The sequence below is a fragment of the Cnephaeus nilssonii genome (genome assembly GCF_951640355.1).
Source record: "Cnephaeus nilssonii genome assembly, chromosome: X".
Classification (NCBI taxonomy): Eukaryota; Metazoa; Chordata; class Mammalia; order Chiroptera; family Vespertilionidae; genus Cnephaeus; species Cnephaeus nilssonii.
The window spans coordinates 42,490,490-42,511,038 of record NC_137071.1 but is presented as its reverse complement, the minus strand read 5'-3'; the positions used below and the strand labels follow the sequence as shown (position 1 = coordinate 42,511,038).

Genomic DNA, 20,549 nt, shown 5'->3' with positions numbered 1-20,549 from the left:
TAACAAGCAAAGTCTCCCCAAATTCAAAAAGATTGAAATCATATCAAGCATTTTCTCAGACCACAATGGCATAATATTAGAAATAAACTACAATAAAAACATTCCAAAAAATTCAAACACTTGGAAACTGAATAGCATGCTACTAAACAATGATTGGGTTATCATTGAGATCAAAGAAGAAATTAAAAACATCCTGGAGATTAATGACAATAAAAACACAACATTGCAAATCCTATGGGACACAATGAAAGCAGTGCTGCAAGGCAAATGTATAGCTCTACAGGCCTACCTCAAAAAACAAGAAAAAATGGTAGTAGATCATCTATCTCCACAACTCAAAGAATTAGAAAGGGAGCAACAAGAAAAGCCCACAGTGAGCAGAAGAAAGGAAATAATAAAGATCAGAGCAGAAATGAATGACATAGAGACCAAAAAAAACAATATACAAGATCAACAAAACCAAGAGCTGGTTCTTTGAAAGGATAAACAAGATTGATGAACCTCTAGCCAGGCTCACCAAGAAACAAAGAGAGATGACCCAAATAAACAAAATCAGAAATGAAAGAGGTAAAATAACAACAGACCCCACAGAAATAGAAAGGATTGTCAAAAAATACTATGAACAACTCTACTCCAACAAACTAGACAACCTGGAGGAAATGGACACATTCCTAGAAAAACACACCCTTCCAAAACTTACTCAGGAAGAGAATAAAAATCTCAATAGGCTGATAACTATGGAAGAAATTGAAGCAGTTATCAAAAAGCTTCCAGCAAACAAAAGCCCGGGGCCAGACGGCTTCACAGGGGAGTTTTATAAAACATTCAAGGAAGAGCTAAAGCCTATCCTCCTCAGAATATTCCAGAAAATTTAAGAAGAAGGAACACTTCCAAGCTCCTTCTATGAAGCCAGCATCACCCTAATACCAAAACCAGGTAAAGATAACACAATGAAGGAGAATGACAGGCCAATATCCCTCATGAACATAGATGCCAAAATCCTCAACAAAATTCTAGCAAATCGAATCCAGCAATACATCAGAAAGATCATACACCACGACCAAGAAGGATTTATCCCTGGGATGAAAGGATGGTACAATATTCGCAAATCAATAAACGTGATACAGCACATAAACAAATTGAGAGATAAAAACCATATAGTCATATCAATTGATGCAGAAAAAGCATTTGTCAAAATCCAACACCCTTTCTTGATAAAAACTCTCAGCAAGATGGGAATAGAAGGATCATACCTCATCATAATAAAAGCCATATATGACAAACCCACAGCCAACATCATACTCAATGGGCAAAAACTAAAACCATTTCCCTAAGAACAGGAACAAGACAGGGAAGCCCACTCTCACCACTCCTGTTCAACATAGTGTTGGAAATACTAGCCATTGCAATCAGACAAGAAGAAATAAAAGGCATCCAAATTGGAAAAGAAGAAGTAAAACTGTCCTTATTTGCAGATGACATGATACTGTACATAGAAAAACCTAAAGACTCCATCAAAAAATTACTAGACTTAATAAATGAATTCAGCAGAGTAGCAGGAAACAAAATAAATGATAAAAAATCTATGGCATTTCTATACACCAATAATGAACTTACAGAAAGAGAGACTAAAAAAGCAATCCCATTTACCATCACAACAAAAAAATTAAGATACCTAGGAATAAACTTAACTAAGGAGGTAAAACACCTATACGTGGAAAACTACACAACACTGATAAAAGAGATAGAGGAAGACATAAACAGATGGAAGAACATACCATGTTCATGGATTGGTAGAATCAACATCATCAAAATGTCCATACTACCCAAAGCAATCTATAATTTCAATGCACTTCCCATTAAAATACCAAGGGCATACTTCACAGACCTAGAACAAACTTTCCAAAAATTCATCTGGAATAAAAAAAGACCCTGAATAGCCACAGCAATCCTGAGAAAGAAGAACAAAGTAGGTGGGATCTCCATACCAGATTTCAAGCTGTATTACAAAGCCACTGTTCTCAAAACTGCCTGGTATTGGCACAAGAACAGACATATAGATCAATGGAATAGAATAGAGAACCCAGAAACCGATCCAAATCACTATGCTCAATTAATATTTGACAAAGGAGGCATGAACATACAATGGAGTCAAGACAATCTCTTCAACAAATGGTGTTGGAAAAATTGGACAGATACATGCAAAAAAATGAAACTAGACCACCAACTTACAGCATACACAAAAATAAACTCAAAATGGATCAAGGAGTTAAACATAAGACAGGAAACCATAAAAATACTAGAGGAATATACAGGCAGAAAAATCTCTGACATATGCCAAAAGAACTTCTTCGCTGATACTGCTCCTAGGGCAATGGAAGCTAAAGAGAAAATAAACAAATGGGATTACATCAAAATAAAAAGCTTTTGCAAAGCAAAGGAAACCATCAATAAAACAACAAGAAAGCCCACTACATGGGAGAACATATTTGCCAATGATATCAACGATAAGGGTTTAATCTCCAACATTTACAGGGAACTCATGCAGCTTAACAAAAAGAAGATAAACAACCCAATCAAAAAATGGGCAACTGATCTAAATAGACACTTTTCGAAAGAAGACAGAAGGAAGGCCAAGAGACATATGAAAACCTGCTCTAAATCACTAATCATTAGAGAGATGCAAATCAAAACAACAATGCGGTACCATCTCACACCTGTCAGAATGGCCATTATCAACAAGTCAACAAATGACAAGTGCTGGAGAGGATGTGGAGAAAAAGGAATCCTCATGCACTGCTGGTGGGAATGCAGACTGGTGCAGCCACTGTGGAGAACAGTATGGAGTTTCCTTAAAAAACTAAAAATAGAACTCCCATTTGACCCAGTGATATCCACTTCTAGGAATATATCCCAAGAAACTGGAAACATCAATCAGAAAGGAATATGCACCCCTATGTTCATAGCAGCACAATTCACCATAGCTAAGATTTGGAAACAGCCTAAGTGCCCATCAGCAGATGAGTGGATTAAAAAACTGTGGTACATCTACACAATGGAATACTACGCTGCGGTAAAAACGAAGGAGCTCTTACCATTTGCAACAATATGGATGGAGATGGAGAACATTAAACTTAGTGAAATAAGGCAGGCAGAGAAAGATAAATATCACATGATCTCACTCATTTGTGGAATATAATGAACAACATAAACTGATGGGGGGAAAAATAGATCCAGAAACAGAGAAACATCAATCAGAACGTCAAACCTCAGGGAAGAAATTGTGAGGTAACCAGAAACCCAAGAATGCCTGAGATCGCCTTTCTAGCCACGCTAGCAATCATCAGATGTACGGTAATTTTACCTGGGACAAGAGGGTATTTTGATCTTATGCTCCTGACCCTTCATGGGTAAGACCCCTTACGTGGGCTGATCCCCTGACTAATGTAGTTACCAATAATACCAAACACCCTGGACATCTAGGAGGTCCATGGATGGGGCAAGAAAGTATAAATACACAGGGGTCTCCACCCAGCTTCCCTTTTGTATGACACGAATTCAAAACAATGCCCCTTTGTGTGTACAATTAAAGAGAGGTTTCTGGCTTGTGTGAACACCAAAGAAAGGGTGTCACTACTATCACTACGTGCCCCCGGTAGAGGTGCAAAAAATGTAACTAAGACCTTGTTTATATAAAAAGAAATGGACAGCCAGTTTGAAAGGGAATTCCCATGGACTAGAACAAAGAATATCCTTACATGATATTATTCTACACTATCATTAAAATTTATTCCCAGATTTGGATCACCCCAGTACTTATAATAGTTCCTCGCACCCTTGGGGATAAAAAAAAAATTCATCTGTTTGGTGCTTGGAGACAAACTTAACACATCTCTTGATACTTTAGAATTACAACAGCATAATATACAATTATCCCAAGCAAACTTACAATCTGATTCTTTGAATGTCTGGAAGCAATTTAAAAAGGACATGTAAGGATTTAACCCTTTTCATTGTGTAGAGGGCCTCTTGGGAAGGCACCTGAGCATTCTATATTGGTCCCTCTTACCCTTTAGGCCAAGAGAGACCCTCTTCTCACAATTCAATTGCTCACAGCTGTTGCATGAGCTTTCTGTTCATGTCGAGGTTGAGGTCTCATAATGACTGGTGCCATGGATCTGTCTCTCACCCAGTGGGGCGAACTGAGCCCTCCCTGGAGAAGAAACCCGGGTTCCAAAAGATATGTGATGAGTGCTGGTGCCCCACCTGCAGGCGAGGGTTCCCAAGGCAGGTGCTGGGCATGGAGGCCACAGGGGCATAGGCTACCAAGGAGACAAAACTGAACCTCACGTCACCCTGCTTGGCCCTGGAGGATGGCTGGTTATCCAGAGGCGGGCAAGATTCCTCAAGGAAGGAACAACTTAAGACAGGCAAGGTCACAGAGGGGCCATCAGGAGAGAATTTGGGGATCAACAGAGGTGGGGCACAGACCCTCACCCCCCCAACATTGCAGGGGCCTGAATCCTAGCCCCTTCTGAGGGAGGTCTCCTGCCCCCATGGCTGCTTCGTGCTTTCCATGCCCAGCTCAGATCAGGACCCAGGTGACCGACAGAGACTTGGCTGACAGCAGCTGCCCTCTCACTCCAACAAGAATTGTTTGAGTTGTCTTGTACCCATGGTGTGGGGAAGTGGGTTTATGATATCTAAATCCAGCCTACCACCAGGAATGCTCAGGACCTACTCAAGAAAGCAAATAATCCCTTCCACCAATATTTACTGGGTAAAACAAGATTATTGTTAGAGTAATAAATTTGACAGTAAAATAGTAGTCAAGTTTTCAGGCAAATTTAAATTGGCTAGTTGAAACAAGCGAATATTCTAGAAAAATTAATTGTACTGGACAAAATGGTGTTCCTAAAGTGTCAACTAAAATTTTTATTGGTACTTCATCTCATGATAAAATTGTGCACCATATAATGAACCAAAAACAGTAATATTATAGTGCAAAAAATTAAAATTTAAAAGCCATCAAGACTACATTATAAAATTTTCAAAAGCCTCCTAACATTTAAATCAAAAAAGGAGGGGATAGTAGAGGAATATCATGTAAGGAAAAATATCCTGTAAGTAAATTACATCTAGAAAATTAATACTTTAGAAAATTAATTGTAAGGCTAAAAGCAAGACACCCATGAAAAACACACAAGGTGACAAAACAAGTCAGAGGAAAATCATTTGGGCAAAAATTGAAAAAGGATCCCCAGTCAAATTTATAGAAAATATTCCTTTATTAACTTTTGGTCGAGAATATATTTGTATATTTTCAGAAAACAACTCCGAGACCATGTGGATTCCAGCAAGAGAGGAATCGACAGGACTATGCCAGCCATGAAGACAGAAGAGAAGCAGTCCAGAGACGGAAGACACTGATGTGGCCTTCCCATACTAGCAGTTAGCAGCTGTGCATCACTGCAGATTGCCCAGGACCAAACCAGACAGAGTCGGACCTGCATTACCACCATTTGTCCACCATCCAGAACTGAAATGTCAGTGCTGACATGTACACATAAGGAACTGTTGGACATTGAAATTGGGTCTCAAAAGAACTGTTGGCCCAGAAAGAAACTCACTACACACTGATTCATTTGCCTGTCACCATAACCATTATTGCTTGTCTCATTTTCCGTTCTTATAAGTGTATTTCTAATAGCACATGATCTCACTCATCTAGGGGAAATAATGAACAACATAGACTGATGAACAAGAACAGACCCAGAAACAAGGAGGCATGGATCAGACTGTCGGGCCTCGGGGGGAGGGTAGGAAAGGGTGGGGGTAAAGGGGGAGATCAACCAAAGGATTTGTGTGCAGGCATATGAGCCTAACCGGCGGTTAAGGACAACAGGGTTGTGGGGGCATGTGTGGGGAGGGGTGTGGGATGGGAATGGGGGGACGAGGAGAAATATGTGATACCTTAATCAATAAAGAAATTTTAAAAAAATAAAAATGACAGGATTCACACTATAAAAAAAAAAAGAGACCAATAATGATTAAGGATATTGAAAGTATAATCAAACACTTTCCAACAAAAGAAAGTCCAGGAACAGATGGTTACACTGCTGAATTCCACCAAACCTTTAAAGCAGAATTAACATCAATCCTTATCAAACTCTTTAAAAATTTTTAAAACAGAACATTCTCAAATTCATTTTATGAGGCTAGTATTACACTGAAACCTAATCTAGATAAGGACACTACAAGAAAAGAAAATTACAGATCAAATCAATAAAAAATATATTAAAAATATCTTTTAAAAATTTAAAAAAAAGAAAATTACAGATCAATAGCTCTGATAAATATAGATGCAGGGATTCTCCACAAAATACTAGCAAATCATATTCCATGGCACATTAAAAATAGCAAACACCATAACCAAGTGGGATTTATACCTGATATATAAGGGTGATTATTCAACATATGTAAATCAGCAAATGTGATATACCACATTAAGACAAAGATAAAAATCATATGATCATCTCAATAGACACCCAAAAAAGCATTTGAAAAAATTTACCATCTTTTCATGATAAAAACAAACCTCTGAAAAACTTGGATATAAAAAGAACGTACCTCAACATAGTAAAGGCCATATATGAAAGTCCCAAAACTAACATCATTCTCAGTGGTGAATGTTTGAGAGATTTCCTGTTAAGACTATAAATAAGACAAACTTTTCCATTCTCACTACTCATATTCAACATATTACTGGAAGTTTTATCCACAGTAATTAAGCAAAACAAAACAAAATACAAACATACAAATAATAGGATTCAAATCAGAAAAGTAGTACAATTATCTCTGTTTAAAGATTATATGATCTGATATACACTGAGTGGCCAGATTATTATGATCTCTGAATGCATAATAATCTGGCCACTCAGTATATATATATATATATATATATATATATATATATATATATATATATATTAGAGGCCCAGTGCATGAATTCGTGCATGGGTGGGTTCCGGCCAGCCTGGTCAGGGGGAGGGGACATGGGCGGTTGGCTGGCCTGCCTGCTGATAAAACTCCTGGTCAAGGGGACAATTTGCATATTAGCCTTTAATTATATAGGATATACACTGAGTGGCCAGATTATTATGCGTTCAGAGATCATAATAATCTAGCCACTCAATGTATAGTATCTCCTAAATGATTCTACCAAAAAGAAAACACAACAGTTAGAACTAATAAACAAATTAAATACATTTTAGGATACAAAATCAACATGCAAAAATTCAGTTGCATTTGTATATACTATCAATGAACTATCTACAAAGACAAAAATCACCTTTACAATAGAATAAAAAATATAATGTGTAAAAATAAATTTAATCTGTACACTACTGGTAAAATATACAAGACACTGATGGAATAAAATCAAGACATATATAATTGAAAAGATAGCCTATGTTCATAAATCAAAAGAAATGATTTTTTAAAAATTTTACCCATAAATACTTTATTTTTTTATTACTTTTTAACATTTTAAATTTTATTTTATTGTTTAAAGTATTACAAATAGTAGTACATATGTCTCCTTTTATTCCCCATTGGCCTTCCCCCAGCCTCCCCTACCCCCTGGCACATGCCCTTACAAAAATGATCTTATTAAAATGCACATAGTACTGAAAGTCATGTGTCAAAATTCCAATGACATCTGTCACAGAAATAGGAAAAAAAAAGAATAATTTTGTATAAAACTTCAAAAGACCCTGAAGAGTCAAGCAGTACTGAGAAAGGAAAACAAAGCTGGATGCATCACAATTCTTGATTTCAAACCTTGTTGCAAAGCTATAGTTATCAAAATAGTATGATACTGACATAAAAATACATAAATTAGTGGAACTGGATCTAAAGCACTGAAACAAACCCATGCATATAGGGTCAACCAATATTTGACAAGGGAATCCGGAATACTCAATGGAAAAAAGATAGTCTCTTCAATAAATGGTGTTTTGAAAACTATATGTTCATATGTTCTTCCACTCACAAAAATTGACTTGAAATAAATTAAAGACTTAAATGTATAGCCTAAAACCATAAAATTCATAAAGGATATGAAATTTTTACATAAAATGTGCTTTTATTAATAACTAGCGGCCTGCCCCCTCTCACAGACTGGGAGGCCTCAGGGGATATCCTACAGATGGCTTAGGCCCGCGGGGAGAAGGCCTAAACTGCAGTCTGGCCTACCTTTGCGGGTGGCGACCGGGCTGATCAGGGGAAGGCGCCAGCCCCATCACCCCGCTGCTGCAGCCATTGCCAGCCACTGCAGCCGCCAAGGTGTTTACATCAACATGGACTCCAGTCCCTTCGTCATGAAAAAAATGAAAACTTTCTTTAGGCATTTTCAAAATGTGTCTTTCATAGGATATGACATTTCTTTCTTTATTTTTTTTTTATCCTCACCTAAGGATATTTTTCCATTGATTTTTAGAGAGTGTGGAAGAGAGAGAGAGGGAGAGACAGAGAGAAACATCAGTGTGAGAGGGACACTTTGATTGGTTGCCTCCTGCATGAGTCCTGACCTGGGCCCTGGCCAGGGAGGAGCCTGTAACCTAGGTACATTCCCTTGATCAGAATCGAACCCAGACCCTGTGGTCAGCTGACTGAGGCTCTATCCACTGATCCAAACCGGCTAGGGCAGGATATGACATTTCTTAGCCCCTCCAGCAGTGGACCTTCATTTTTTTCTCAAAGAGTGTGGTGGAAAAACCCTAGATCACTTTCTTGGATTCTTATTACCCAAGTTACCAAGAATACTGCAAGTGGTGGCATACAGGGAGCTTAGCCAATGAGCAGTCAGAAAAGGTGTTTACACTCGAACTGGTTTGGCTCAGTGGATAGAGCATTGGCTTGCAGACTGAAGGGTCCCAGGTTTCATTCCTGTTAAGGGCATGTACCTTGGTTGGGGGCACTTCCCCAGTGGGGAGTGTGCAGGAGGCAGCTGGTCAATGTTTCTCTCTCATTGATATTTCTGACAGTCTATCCCATTGACAAACCTTTTGAGCTTGGTGTGTCAAACTTCACCAAAAAACTGAGCATAACTCGGGTAGTGTGTCACTTTGAGGAAAATACATTATTTCGCAAATGTTTCATCCTCAGGAGCAGCAAATGTTTCATCCTCGGCATGCGGCCACCTCAGCGGCCGCGTGTCATCAGAAATGGCTACGTGTGTCAGTGCTGACACACATGTCATAGGTTCGCCATCACTGGTCTATCCCTATCCCCTATTCTCTGTAAAAAATCAATAAAATATATTTTTTAGAAAAGAAAAGAAAAGAAAGAAAAGGAAAAGAAAAGAAAAGAAAAGAAAAGAAAAGAAAAGAAAAGAAAAGAAAAGAAAAGAAAAGAAAAGAAAAGAAAAGAAAAGAAAAGGTGTTTCCTCTGCAGCCCATGCGCAGAGGATCCCCTGCATTGTGTCCACTGGGCTAGGGGTGTGGATCCCATGAACACGGAGCACAGCAGTCACCAGGGGCCTGCCCCCAAGCTCTGTGGCCCTGCATTCGCTGTGTTCACGGGCTGGGGGGCATGGATCCCATGGACATGGCTCACAGTGGCCACTTGTCCCGGGACCCAGCCTGCTTGGTGCACCGGGCCACTTGTCCTGGGACCCAGCCCACTTGGCACCCCCAGCCGCTCATCCCAGGACCCGGGCTGCTTGGTGCCGGTGCCCGTAGTCCACTCCTGGCTGGGGGCATTCTGGGACCCTGGCCGCTCAGGGCCTACCCACCAGCCTACAAGCTCAGAGCGTCCTGGGTCCCTAGGATGTTCCCAAGACCCAGGCCTCTTGGTGCCTGCATATGCAAATTAACCTGCCATATTTGATGGGTTAATTTGTATACTCACTCCTGATTGGCTGGTTGGCATCATGGAGGTATGGTCAATTTGCATCTTTCTCTTTTCTTAGTGTAGATTTTAACTAGAAATGTCAGTGTTTTACAGGAGATTAATGGCAACCACAATATTAAACTCAACTCTAACATTTGTTATTTTGTCAGCTTTCACATTGTATACCAAAGAGGATGGCAAAGCTCCAAGAGTCAAAAGAGGGTGACAGGAGGAATGTGAAAAAATGACACACACAGTTTGTGTGGCCCTAAGGGTTAGTCTGATGCAAGAACAGTAATAATTATTTACAACATTGATCTGCTGGGTTTCTTTTTAAAAAGTTAGCAGAAACTCAGGTATAATAATAATGAGGGAAGTTTGTCATTATCATTGAACAGCCACACAGAAAAAACGAATTCTGCTGGGCCTTGTAAACACTGCAGGAATCAATAGCATATATTTGTAACTGATAGTACTGTTTTCCTACTCAGATGATTTTTCTCTATTTGCAATCTGTGAGATAAGAGAATTTTGACTTCTGTTATAGACTGACTCTTGCATCTCTCAAATTTATATGTTGGAGCCCTAACCACCAATGTGACTATACTTGGATATAGGACCTTTAATGAGATAATTAAGGTTAAATTAAGTTGTAAGGGTGAGGCCCTAATCTAATACAAATGGTATCCCTATAAGAAGAAGAGACACCAGGGACTTATGCACACAGAGAAAAAGCCATGTGAGGACACAGTGAGAAGGCAACTGTCTGCAAGCTAGGAGAGAGACCTCAGGAACCCAACTTGTCAACACTTGATCTTGGACTTCTAGCCTTAAGAACTGTGAGAAAAATTTTTGTTATTTAAACTACTCAGCCTATGGTATGGTATTTTGTTATGGCAGCCTTAGCAATCTAATACAACTTTAATACACACACATACAAATACTTGATTTAATTTGTCTTTTTATCATCAGACAAATAGATAACATATTTTGTGTGTTATAGAGACTTAACAAATATCACATTCTAGTTATGTTGAAATGAGTATATAACATTTTGGAATAGACCAATATATCCAGGTTTTTAAATTGTCCTTCTACCTGATAATGTACTAATGGTGTATGTGTTTATGTAATTGATAGGTGTTTTAGTACTAGGTTATTCCAGCTCTTGTAAAGAAGTAAACATTATTTTCATCTTAAAAAAGAAAATTGCAAAAAAATATAATAAAAATAAAATAAAATTCATAGAGGAAGATTTAAAGAAAAAGGGGGTCATTGACACTGGCCTTTGCAACAATTTTTGAATATGACACCAAAAGTGCAAGCAACAAAAACCAAAATAAACATATAGAAATACATCAATCTAAAAAGCTTATGCACTGTAAAAGAAATAATCAGCAAAATAAAAGGCAACTTATGGAATAGGAGAAAATATTTGAAAATCATCTATCTGATAAGGGGTGATATCCAATATACTATATAAGAAACTCCTATAACTCAATAACAAAAACAAATTTAACTAAAAAAGTGGCAAAAAACCTTGAATAGACATTTTTCCATAGAAGACATCCAGTCATTAGGGAAATGCAAATCAAAACCACAGTGAGTCCCGCCCTCCCCTGCCTTCCCTCTGAAGTTTGAGCATCTGATCGATGCTTCTCTGTCTCTAGATCTATTTTTGTTCATCAGTTTATATTGTTCATCATAATCCACAAATGAGTGAGATCATGTGATATTTATCTTTCTCTGATTGACTTATTTCAGGGGAGGGCAGGACTAAGGGGGAGAGATCAACCAAAGGACTTGTATGCATACATATGAGCATAACCAATGGATACAGACATCCGGGGGTGAGGGCATGAGTGGGGTGATGGGGGGACAATGGGGGGACACATTTGTAATACCTTAATCAATAAAGAAAAAAACAAAACCACAGTGAGATATTATTGATGAAATCAATTGAAGACAGAAATAAATGAAACCATATTTCATGTTCATAAAATGATCTTATTAAAAGGCCCATACTACCCAAAGTGATCTCAGACCTGTTAGAATTGCTATTGTAAAGAGAGAAGAGACAATAAGTGCTGGTAAGAGAAAGAACAACCCTTATGTACTGTTGGTGGGAATGAAAAGCAATATGGAGGTTCTTCAAAAAATTAAATTTAGAACCATCATATGATCCAAGTAATTCTACTTCTGGGAATATATCAAAGAGATACCTGCACCTTCATGTTTACTGAAGCTATACTTACAATAGTGAAGATATGGAAGCAACCTGTGTGTCCATTAAGGAATGAACAGAGAAATATACACACACCCCCACACACATATATGTAATCACATATATATTTATATTATCCAGCCATTAAAAGGAAGAAACTGCTTTTTGTGACAACATGGATGTACCTTGAAGGCTAAATGAAATAAATCAGACAGAAAAAGACAAATACAGTATGTCCTTACTTATATATGGAATCTAAAACAGCTAAATTAATAGAAATAGAGAGTGGAATGGTGATTATCAGAGGTTGTGAGGTGGGGGAAATGAGGCAATACTGATAAAAGTATACAATCTTCCTGCAATACAATGAATGTTCTGGAATTCAAATGCAGATCATTGTGACATAATTAACAGTATTGCATCATAGACTTGAAAGTTGTCAAGACAGTAGATCTTAATGTTATCACTGCAAAAATGATAACTAACTTTATTATCGTAATCATTGGACAATATATAGGTATATCAAATCATCATATTTTACACCTTATACTTAATAGGTTTTATGTCACTAATATATCACTAAAACTAGAAATAAATGTTGTAAACAATATAAAAATTAAAGTTAAAATATATAAAAATAAAATAATAATTATAGTTAATAAGCATACTACTTACGGGGTGTCAGACACTATTCCAAGTGTTTCTAAAAATGAGCTCATTAAAAAAATGAGCTCATCTAATCTTCACATCAGTTCTACTATTATTCTCCCAGTATACAGATGAGGAAACTGAGGTTCAGGGAAGTAAATCTCATGCCCAAGATCACAGAGCTAGAAAGCAGTAAAGTTTAATTTGAACCCAGAAATATAAATCTAGGGTCTGAGTCTTAATTATGAAACAAAACAAAGCAAATATATGGACCACACAAGTGTGGCCTCTGAAATCAGAATACCTGTTTTCCAATTCAAGCTCTAACATTTGCCATCTGTGTGAAATTGCTCAAATTACCTCACTTTTCTATGTCTTGGTTTCTTCATCTGTGAAATAGAGATGCTTTAGAGGGCTGGTGAAAGGAGTCAATGAGATGAAATATATAAATATCCCAAGCCTGTCTCTGTCACACAGTATGCTCAATCAATGTTATATTTGAGCATATAGAGAAACAGGGACAAAAACATAACTTTGTGAATTTCTATCAATGTTATATTTCAGCATATTGAGAAACAGGGACAAAAAAAACATAACTTTGTGAATTTCTATATTTGGGAATGGCATGAACCAATATAGAAGGAACAAAGCATTAGAAATAGAGCTTTAGAAATAGGCAGTGTCATGACAGACAACAGAAGCATCTGGTGATGTATCATAGTAGTTCAAACTACAAACACCAGGGTAAGTCTACCTGGGTTAAGTGCCAGCTCTGCTATTTTAATTGATTATATGGCATTGAGCTAGTTATTTAATCCTAAATCTGCCTTACTGTCTTAATATGTAAAGAGAGGACATGGACTATACCTACCTCAAAAGCTATTGTGAAGATTAAATGCATCAATGCATACAGAGCACTTACAACAATGTTTGGCACACAAGGAGCTCCCAGTGAATGTTGGCTTATATTATTTCCAAAATGAGAAAATATTTCCTTAAATAAAGTTTGTTGGTGTCTGTGAAAGGAAAGAAATTAACATAACTAAGAAAATCCTACTTTTTAAGAGTTCATCTCTTCAAATTCACTTCTTCTTTATGCCCACTGCCTGGGATCTCCTAGGGTACTTGTTATTTCTCACCTGGTCTTATTGTACATTTACTGGGACAAGTAGGGCATTATTTGAGGAATAGGAAGTAACCTTCTTTGCCTGGAGCATCAGGCTAATGAAGCATCAGGTTGAAGAAGGATCTTAATTGCCTGGTGAAAGAGTTCAGACTTTATCTTGTAGGCAATAGGGAATCCTAGAAAATTATAGAACAAAACATAGTATTGTGGAATTGTGTTTAAAGAAATATTAATGGGAGAAAGACTGTGTATGGCAAACTAGTTATGAGTCTTCTGATTCTTTTGCATGTGGCTTTCCAATTTTCCAGCACCATTCATTGAAGAGACTATCTTTACTCCATTGTGTGTTTCTGGCTCCTTTGTCGAAAATGATCTGTCCATATACATGTGGTTTTATATCTGGGCTCTCTATTCTATTTCACTGATCTGTGTGTCTGTTTCTCTGCCAATGCCATGATATTTTGAGTATCATAGCTCTGTAGTATATCTTGCAGCGGGGTAGCATGATACCTCCAGCTTCATTCTTTTTTTTCCCTCAGGATCTCTTTGGCTATTTGGGATATTTTGTGGTTTCATACAAATATGATAATTTACTTTTCTATTTCTTTAAAAAATGACATTGGGATTTTGATGGGTGTTGCATTAAATTTGTATATTGCTTTGGGTAATATGACCATTTTAGCTATGTTGATTCTTCCAATCCATGAACACAGGATATTTTTCCATTTTGTTGAGTCTTTTTCCATCTCTTTTAATAATGCTTTGCAATTTATAGATCTAGATATTTCACATTCTTTGTTAAGTTTATCCCTAGGCATTTCATTCCTTTGGTTGCTATTGCAAAAAGAATTGTTTTTTTTTTTTTTAATTTCCTTTTTTTTTTTGAAGTTGTGTTGTTAGTATACAGGAAAGCAGTGGATTTTTGTACATTGATTTTGTATTCTGCAACTTTAATCAGCTTAACAATAACCCACAACCGTCGGACCAACTTGTATTCTGCAACTTTATTTGTTTATTGTTTCTAATAGATTTTTGGTGGAGAATAATCATGGTAGAGACTTGTTAGGTCTTATCAAAGAATTGAATGGATACCCCCACCCCTGGGAACTAACCTTTAGGCCACTTCACAATGGACATTCCACTTGCTTAAACCACATTCTACTTGCTGACCATTATCTCTCCCCTCTGGAGTTTCCCAGAATCCAGACCTGCACAGAGAATTTTCCGCCCAGAAAAAGCACACCTAGAGTCTTTTAAAACCTGACTCCCTGTCTTCTTTGGGGGCGGGCGCCATTTTGGGGCTCAGCCCATCTGGTATCCAGATGACCTAATAAATTCATAATTCTTTACCCCTTTTGGCCTCGTGCATTTCTCCTTTGGCAACCTTAACAAGATTATTATTTCCTAACATGGTACTGAAAGAAGGAGGACAGATGCAAGATATATTGTGGATGATGATGAGTTTTTTCAAATTCATTTGTTTATTCATTTAATATTCATTGAACACCTACTATATCCCTAGAGTGGTAATAGGCATTGGGGATGTAGCAACATATAATAATTTATTCATTCAACAAATATTTATTGAACAGCCACAAAATGCCATGCATTGCTCTAAGAGCTGGAGATTCAGCAATAGTTCCTACCTTCAAGGAACTCACAGCAAAGACTAGGGGAAATTTAACTAAACAGATAATTATGGTACACTTTTACAATGTTGGGATGAAGATTAAATGAGCATCTAATGGGAGACATGTTGCCTAAACTGTTTGGTGTTTGGGAGTAAAATGGCAAGAATGGAGGTCAGAAAGGGATGAAGAGACAAGATTATGAAAGTCTTTGGTGTCACGGTAGTGAGCTTGAGCTCTTTCTTGTGGCCAAAGAGGGGTATTATGGGGATTTAAACAAGGGCATCTGATCTAATTTTAAAGAAGTTTCTCTGGGAGTAAAGGCAGGTTGGATACATTTGGAAGTGTAAAGAATATAAAGGACAGAGAAGACTCCTAGAATTTTGGCAGGTCAGAAAAGGCCCATAGAGATCATCCAATATTAACCAACATCTTTCAGTTTTATAGACTGAGACCCAGAGAAGGCACACGGCTATTAAAGTGACAAAGCTTAAATCTGAAAATCTCTCCTGATTTTGTCTGGTGCTCTGATTACTACATCCTAGTTTGGAGCTAAATGGTGATCAGCAAAAAGGACTATAGGGTGGAGATGGCAACTGTGAACAGGAAAATAATGAGAGATTAGAAGAGTGGGTCTTAAACTGGGGCCTGGAAATGTTTTTGCTTTTTTCCACATTTTTAACTCCAGAGTTTTGCAAACCTTACTTAAAAAATAATTCCCTGTCAGAAGGCAAAGGAATTGTGAAGTGGTACGAGGATTGGAGGGGGTGCATGCTTAGAAATTGATGCTTAGAAATTGTATCCAGTCTGCGAAGGAAAAATGAGGTCCGAACCCTAAAGAACAGATCAGAAAGTTGTGATTTCCACCTATTTAGCTAATGCCTGCATCTACCGAAAAAGATGTACTCCAGCGCCCTCTACTGAGCCCTAAAGGCTGCCTTTCCTAACTCCTGGGCAGACTGTCCAAGATGCTAAAATGGTGGCAATTCCCCCTCCCTCCTCTATCCCCCCCCCCCCCCCCCCCCGCATGCTGTGCCCTCGAGCATGATGGGAAGGATTCAGCTTCAATGACAGGAAATAAACCCCTGGCCCTGCTCACTGGTTTGGGATTTTGAATCCCGTAGCTGTGACAACACCTTGCTGTAAAAGCGCTTTGGAAAATCTGAAGGTTTCTCTAAGCAACAGGTATGGCAATTTTGTCATTACTGCGGGCAGTCCAGTAGGCAGCGCTAGAATGCAGCATGAGAGACGCAGCCCTTTCCTTATATTTTCCCTACAAACTGAGCTGTTATGACAGGATTTGAAGCTGAGTTAAAGATTAGCAGACATGGGGTAGGGTGAGGGCATGAGTAGAGGGATGGGGGGACATTGAGGGAATAAGGACACGTTTGTAATACCTTAATCAATAAAGGGAAAAAAAAAGATTAGTGGAGTTTAAACTTTAGAGCAAGGATTTTTAATTTGAGATTCCTGGGTGAGGCAAATGGCAGGTTTTTTTTGTTGTTGTTTTGTTTTTGCAGTAGTGAATATCAGTGAGTGAACTGTAAAGATAAAAACAAAAGACGGGGAGGAGGGTGGGGTGACTGGATAAAGAAGGTGAACAATGGACACGGACAATAGTGAGATGAAGGCTAAAGGAGGGGAAAGTGGAGGTGGTCAAAGGGTGGGGGAGAATGGGGGAAGTCTGAAATAATGTCAACATTAAAGATTATTCATGAAAAAGTAAATATCAGTGAGTGAACTCTTTGAAATAGTACATAAAAATATGCATGTGTAAGTTTTTGTGTATTCTGGGGCAGAGGCTCCATAGCTTTCATCAGATTTTTTCCAAGGGGTTGGCGAATCTGTCATTTAGAGGATGAGGTTTTAGGCCAAGGATAATTTACCTTAATGATTATGCAGAAATTTAGAGCCAGAATTTCTGGTTTCACATCAAACTAACTCCACTAACCCCTAACTCAGTGATCTTAGGCAAGCATTTTAACCAGTTTGTGCTTCAGTTCATCATCTGTAAAATGAAAGTTAACTGCAATGCCTGCCTCTCATAGTTGTAATAAAATGAGTTTGTTAACTAAAAATATTTATACCTAGAGGCCTGGTGCATGAAATTCATGCACTGGGGGGGTGTCCCTCAGCCCAGCCTGCACCCTCTCCAATCTGGCACCCCCTCGGGGGATGTCCAACTGCTGGTTTAGGCCTGATCCCGCAGTCAGACATCCCTCTCGCAATCCAGGACTGCTGGCTCCCAACCGCTCGCCTGCCTGCCAGCCTGATCACCCCCTAACCACTCCCCTGCCAGCCTGATTGATGCTTAACTGCCCTCCCCTGCCAGCCCGATTGCCCCCAACTGCTCTCCCCTGTAGACCTGGTCCCCCCAAATGCCCTCCCTCCCCTCCAGGCCTGGTCACCCCTAACTGTCCTCCTCTGCTGGCCTGGTCGCCCCTAACTGCCCTCCCCTGCTGGCCTGATCACCCACAACTACCCTCCCCTGCCAGCCATCTTGTGGCATCCATCTTTGACCACATGGGGGTGGCCATCTTCTGCGAGGGTGTGAGGGTGTGAGGGTCACTTTGCATATTACCTCTTTATTATATAAGATAAGCATTTATTAACTGAAAATAACTTAATGGCTTCTCCAAAAGTTGAGTAACCCTTGGCAGCATTATACTATCTTTTGTTGTTATGCTTTCAAATCTATTATCTGGATTTGAGACAGGGTAAATAACTTATATGAAGTTGTTAAGCTAGTCAGTGAAAGAGTTCAGATTCTAGAACTAGGGCTTTCAGATTCTTGTTCTAGTGTTCTTGCCATTATACTGTGTTGAACCGGTGCAAAGGACCTTATGGAAACTTGGCTTAAACTTTCTAACCCTGATTCTCATGTAATAGTTGTGAAAAAGAATCCTTAGGTGGTTCTGCATCGAGCCTCGGCTTGAACACATGTGATAGGGAGCAGATTTCATATTGAGCAACCATATTGTTCTCATATTTATTTAGCTTTTCTGTCCTTCCCTTCTCCCTTTCCTTCTATGGTTTATTTTCCTCTGCCTGTCCCTTAAATGCTGATATTCTACAAAGACATGTCCTTACCCTTCTCTCCTTCTTATGTTACACTCATTGCCTGGATGACCTCACTCCTTCACTCAGTTTCAACCAACACCTGGAGCTAATGGATATTAAATTTATGTCAATAACCCAGGCTGCTTTCCCCAAGTCTAGACACATATCAAAATGCCTACTGTATATCTCACAAGCATCTCCAACTCTTTCTTCTAAAACTGAATTTATCATTTTTCTCTTGCCTCAGATCTGATGTGCTATCATCCATCTTAGTCACCAAAGCCAGAAACTTGGCTATAATTCTTGATTCCTTTTTTTTACCTTAACTCTTATATCCCGTCAGTCATCAATTGATTCATTCATTTAACAAATACTAACTGAGCACCTGTTTTGTTCCCAGCATTATTTTCTTTAGCATAGTTCCTGTCTTCATGCCACTTTCATCCCAATACCAAGCCCAATATTAAATTATAATTTACATACTAAATTATTTACAATTTTAAATTCTGAAAGTGAAAAGAGTGGGTGCTATGAGGGCATGTATTCTGGGACCATGGAATACTTTCTTGAGGAGGTGATTTTTTTAGTTTAGGGCTGAGAAATTAATATGAGTTTGTTAGATAAAGAGAAGTAAGAGGACCTTTTACACAGAGGAGAGAGCGTGTCTACAAGGTCCTGAGGCAGCAAGGTGGGTGACACATTTGAGAATCAAAAAGGCCAGTATGTGGTTGGCACCTATAGAACATAGGATAGATTGTCATGAGACGAGACTAGAGAGGTGGGTAGGAGCTTTATGGACCATGGCATGAATTTGCACTTTTGGGGGGGTCGGGTGGTGAGGGTGACAAAAGATGTTTATTTAGGCTGAATACCCTGATACATCCATACGTGTAAAAATATATAATCTAAAGTCAGGGAAATAATAATCAGGTTGGTGTCATCTCCCCTTCTCCCCTTTGGCACAGCCTTTCCAGCTGCTCCCTTCAAAATTCTGGAGTGTGCAAGACAGGGGTCACTTCTTGGCAGCTTCTGCCTGAGGTGCCAAATTGGCCTTTTTCTGAGCCACCAAGAATATGGCTCCCTCCTTCTGGAAAGCTGCCAGCTCTTCCTAACTGAGGTTCTTCACCACACGAATGCCCAGGAAATGGACAGAGCCAATGATGGAGTGGACAACAGAGGACAGGGGTATGTCCCACAGGGGGAAGGGATCCTCCTGAGCTTTAACACAAGCAATCTCATACACATGCTTCAAGGTCACCAGGCCTGCCACCTCCTTCCCTGTCTGCCGGGCCCCTTTTTCAATTCCAGCAGCTGTCTTCAGGAAGTAGGTAACAGTGGGTTGTCCTATCTTGATTCCAAATGTCCTGTCAGGCTTCACAAAGATCTTGGTGGGCAAAAGGATGCCTTCTTTGATATCCTTCGTCTTCTCATTGAACTTTCAGAACTGGTTGATGGAAGTGCCTCGCTAACGCAGTATGGGGCCTAGTGGGGGACCCCTGCCATGGCATGGCCCGCCTGCGTGATGGTCCAGATCATGCTGCCGACCTTGGGTTTCTTGACTGCCCAAGTGGCCCGGATTAGCTTCAACATGATGCGGGGTTCACTGCCTTCATTCACCTGAGGTCAACAGCAAGACAGACAGCTCTGGGCACTGCCATCTTGTGTCAGAGGTCACAGGTCAAGAATTTGCACTTTTTCCTAGGGGTTATGATGATCTACTAAAGTGTTTTCATCAGGGAAGTGACATAGTCAAATTTGGGCTTTGAAAAGATCACTCTACCTTGCTGATAGCAAATCAGAAGATTGGGGAAACCAATTAGGATACTTTTGAGGTAAATCAGACAAGAAAGTTGGTGGCTCCTATTAGCTTTGTTACAGTGAGGGTCAGAGAGATGGACATATTTAGGCATTATTTAAGAACTAAATGCGGTAGGACATAGAGACTGATTAGATATGATGGGTAGAAGGT

General features: G+C 39.0%; 1 pseudogene across 1 annotated transcript; it reads right to left on the bottom strand.

The window, feature by feature from the left end:
- Positions 1-19,592: 19,592 nt before the first annotated feature.
- LOC307095903 (large ribosomal subunit protein uL11m-like) lies at positions 19,593-20,170 on the bottom strand (annotated as a pseudogene). Its single transcript has one exon. The product of its transcript is annotated as a large ribosomal subunit protein uL11m-like (transcript).
- Between the last annotated feature and the right edge of the window lie 379 nt (positions 20,171-20,549).